This window comes from Pygoscelis adeliae, unplaced genomic scaffold, assembly GCF_000699105.1.
Source record: "Pygoscelis adeliae isolate BGI_AS28 unplaced genomic scaffold, ASM69910v1 Scaffold306, whole genome shotgun sequence".
Lineage (NCBI taxonomy): Eukaryota > Metazoa > Chordata > Aves > Sphenisciformes > Spheniscidae > Pygoscelis > Pygoscelis adeliae.
Window position 1 is genome coordinate 2,187,257 of NW_008825072.1, and position 4,727 is coordinate 2,191,983.

General features: G+C 39.4%; 1 protein-coding gene across 3 annotated transcripts in view; it reads right to left on the reverse strand.

The window, feature by feature from the left end:
• MAST2 (microtubule associated serine/threonine kinase 2) overlaps positions 1-4,727 on the reverse strand; it is a 173,576-nt gene that overhangs the window by 36,867 nt on the left and 131,982 nt on the right. The window lies entirely within an intron of this gene.

A 4,727-nucleotide genomic window follows, 5' to 3' on the forward strand; every position in this document is an offset into this window, starting at 1 on the left:
CATTGTATTGCATGCTATGTAAGACCAAACACACAAGCAAAGCAAAGAGCATAGAGAAACCTAATTCAGAGAATTTACTCTTGTCCACCCCCTTTACTTCACCAGATTTCAGGATAAATTCAAGGCTTAGTTTCAAGGGGTGTGTGTGTGTGACAGGGTGTCTTTTTATAACAATAAACACACTAAAACAAATGTAAAAACAAAAACAAAACTAAAGACAAATTTGAACAACCGCCCCCAAATTACTCTTCTTTTGCTCAAGCACACAACAGTTACATTATCAGTCCTGAAGCACAAATAAAATAGTATTTCATTGCAGGGTGATAAAAAGATGGTTCCAATGACATGTGAAAACTCTGAAATAAAGTATAGCTATTTTTTCCCCAAGGTGTAAAAATTAGGCTTCAGCAGAGCCACAAATATAAAGTCCAGAACTTAACCAATGAGCTTATGCTGGCAATGAGCCAGTTGCTTATAGGAATGATATTTTATCAACAAGGATGCAAGCAGCAAGAAACTAAAAGGTTCATTTAGCACCATCTAAGAAAAAAGACATACATGGGTGAGAAGTCAAATCACATCACCTAAAAGAACAATAAAAACACAGGGAAGCAGAAATTCATACCTAGAAACACACAGGCAACATTTTAAATAATATATCTCTGATATTTTGTTACCAAACAAAAAAATTCGTTCATTATTTCTCATTTTGACACAGGTCAGAATAAGAAATGTTATTTGTTTACCTCAGCACTGATAAGCTAGGGCTAGAATTTTAACCTTGAGGAAAACGATGTAACTGCTAGTTCATTATCTAAAAAGAACATCAGAGATGCTTCCTGGCTCTACAGCCTTATAAAGATTATTTTGAAAGCATTGAAATAAGTTGCAATTTTTTTCTGACTAAAAGATATTTGCTAATTATAAAATAGAAAATAATCAAAATGAAGATGATCGGTATTTACTCTGTGTCCCCTAATGCATTATGCAAACTTATGAGTTAAAACATGAATTCTAGAAAGAAATGAATGCTTTCATATTTGAAAAGCCATTCCAGATCACCAGGGGTTAGCTGTGTTGAAATGAATAAATAAAACATCAACAACTTTATATTATTTGAAATATGAGCCATGCAATTGGAAAGTCCTTCCCCCGCCATGTTCTATTATGCAAAAAATAATAATTCATCTTTTTGCATCCATTTATACTGTTGAAGCAAACTTATTCTTTCAAATCAAGTCCTTTTGTTTTCTCCTTTTCTCATCTACAACAATTTAGGCAAAATAATTTAAAAATGTAACTAATTTAATCAGGTGTCTGTTTTGAAAATGAAAAGCTAGACCATGACTGCCAAATGATACAGAAGAGCAAGAGGAAAAACAAGGATTACAAAAATCAAACACAACTTGTAACAGCCACTCAGCCATCATCTCTGCACAGCGCTGCTCTTCCAAGGTCCTCAGTAAAACTGCCTCCTCTTGTTTCCTTCTCGCACAGGACAGCCCGGACATCCCTACAGACGTCTTGTTTACAATCTGTCCCAAGGACAGTATCTGGAAACCAGAGGGTTATATAGCCAAGCACTGCCTGCCGCTTCCATGTGCCTTGGTATGAGGCGTGCCATCTAATTAGCAGTTCCGAATGACGACACACTTGTCTGAAGGTTGTTGGTGGCATTTCAGGGTTTTCCCCCCCTCCGCCTCCCAAGGGGAGGAGGGAGAAGCTATAGGGGTTGTGGGTAGAGGCTGATGCCATTCCTACACACATTGCCAGGGACGTGTACAGGAGGCAGCAACGGGTAATTTACAAACCGATTCCTTATCTGAAAGATCCATCCGTCACTAACTGTAGCTACTGGGGCATGAAATTAAAATCACTGTCCTCCCCTGGGGTTCCGCAGGACCAATCACTGGGATACGCAAGTCACAATGCTGTAATTGAGCTAATATACTGATGGAAACCAAAACAATAGACCTGCAATGCCAAGAACCAATAAATTTACACTCAGGCTCATATTAAGAAAGCAATCAGAATATCCATTTGCCAATGTGCAGCATCAGTCACCGCAGTATACTACTAACACTCTCCCCTTTTTCTTTTGTTCCATGCACAGAAACACCTGTAATCTTTCACCTTCCTCACCAATTGGCTACACCTACGCAAAAGCCATTAAACTTCTTTTGGCAAGTTTTACCTCGTCAATTCAACCAAGTAATAACTGACTAGAACCTTTTTTTTTACCCAGGAACCTGAGCTCCTATTCCATCCTCTAACCCCACGCCACAGTAACAGATAAAGAATTGAATGTCATATATTCTTTTTTGTAAGTGCTTTATCTTATTTTTCAATTTTTTAACTTTAAGTGTGAAGTGTAACATTCCAGTTCACGTCTTCCAAAATAAAGAAAATCTCTTAAATTCATTTTTACTTCAGGATAATTTCAGTGATGCAATAAGCAATAGGTTTTTCTGGCTAAAAGACAGTATTTCACGCTCCAAACAAGGGAAAAGATCTCATTTGCCATAACTAACGAGATTTGTTGGTATCTCATTACAAAAGTCAGGATCTAAAAACTTTTAAAAGCTTTCTGGTTTTGTATATTTGAACAGCTCATTATTTACATACTCAGTTACTCTATCTTACAGATACGTTTCTACATCATAAAGTAGACTCAGTCTGCAGGACATTAAATCGAGTTTTCTTTCTGTGGTTTGAAAAACTGTGTGAGTTTAGTCTGTTACCACGTGCCAGAATCAGCACTTTAAGAAAGAATTTCGAGATAATCCATTCTTTCACAGTAAAACTGTATGAAAAACCAATGGTATTCCTGCCACTTGCTGACCTGCTGCTGCTCATTTCGTTATTCACCAATAAATCATCCTCCCAACCTTTCTGTATCTTATAAAAATACACCATGAAACTATATATCCTACTGCACAGACCATACAACTTCCCAAGTAGAAGAGCTTTTTTGATGACCTTCCAGTTGATATTTTTATATAGTGTGTAACTCTGCATGATACGTTAAAAGCCAAGCAAAGGTAATGACCCTGCACTCAAGCTTGGCATAATCTATTATTGACTCCAAACTTCTTGCGTTTCAGGTAAGTCCTCCAAAAGAAATATTATTAGCAATTTCCATATATTTAGACTGAAATGTCCCAATTATTTCCTTTTAGAATGCAGTCTGAAGGGCAAAGCACAGACTGGAAAGCAGGGGAAAACAAGTACTTTTAAAATATTAAAATATAAAAGAAAAGACAAGGAACTGTGATAGGACAGAAAAAACGAATGAGGAAGACGTGGAATTACGTCTTTGGCATTCCTCTGCTGTCTTCAATTCCTTTGTCCTCTTCCCAGACTGCTCTGCCTCCCTTGTCTCTCTAAGCTTTCCCTTTGTCTGTAGCCCACCTCGCTTCCTAAAGTAAATCAATTAAATTTAAGAGTTGACCCTTCTCTCACCCCCACTCTGCAGAAGATGTTAAGGAGAAAGAGGTCAAAGCAAGCCCTGAATGTCAATTCCTGAACAAGCCCAGAGATGACCATTGTATCTTCTCTAATAACAGTTCAATGCCATCTTTCCCTGTGCTTAGAAGCAGCAGTATAATCCATGTAGGATCAAAGGGAAAAGGACATTTAAGAAGTATGTTTTGAGGATTTGTTCTGAGGCAGGGGAGAGGAAAGAAAAAAACAGATTTATCTAACCCACACCTTCTCCGAGATCCTGATTAACCTCTTCAGGCCAGAAAACAGGCCTGAAAGTGCAGACTGGAAGTGGCCAGACCCAATTTATTGCTATCTGAATTCCTTATGGTATGAGAAATCATTGTCCACACACAGAGGAGGACAGTCTGGAAGTGGGAGAATTTCGAGCTCCCAGTACCTGCTACCAGAAGCAGTAAACACACTCACTTACTGCGCAAGTCCCCTTGCGCCCCTATTTTGCCAAGCATATGCACCCACTTTTAGTGAAATCTTTCCAACTTCTAAACCATCACCCAAAGAGGCCTGATCCCTTATTTCATAGCTGACGTGTGCAAATACCCTGCTTCTAGACTCTGGAGATGCAAGGTGGACCCACTGGCACGCACTCACCTGGCTGCAGGAAATCCCTCCATCTCCCCTTTTCACCGCCAGCCCCACGGTGCCTGCCCTGCACACGCAGGACTGCTCAGGTGCCTCCGCCAGCCCACAGCCAGCCGTCGCTGGGCCCAGCAGTAATGGCTGGGTGATGCTTATCCTGCCCAGGAAGGCTACGCTGCCACTTTCAAACTCCAGAAACATTTTCCTCTCTTTTAAAGACTACGAAGACTGAACAATTTCTTTGACCAGCTGCAGTTTTTCCAGCCCTGTAGAGTGGCATCAATGGTCAAACTTTTGCACAGCATCCAAAGAACACCACTTTTACCAGGAAACACGTTTTTTACTATTAAATGCATCCACAGTGGTTACTGATATCCCATAGACAGACAACCATACAGGCCCTCGAAAGATATTCCCTATCTCTCTTGATCTGTCAAAATTATATTCCCCGTCCAGGCAGAACACCACAAAAACAAACATGAGTCATTTTTCTCCCATGCATAACAAATGCCAGGGAAATTACAGCCACGCTCATATAAATGGGGTAGCCAAAGATTTTAGCTGATACAAGGGAAGATTCTGCAGTTTTCACAAAGCTTTTTAATACAATAATTGTATATTAATATAGTATTTCTATTCATCTG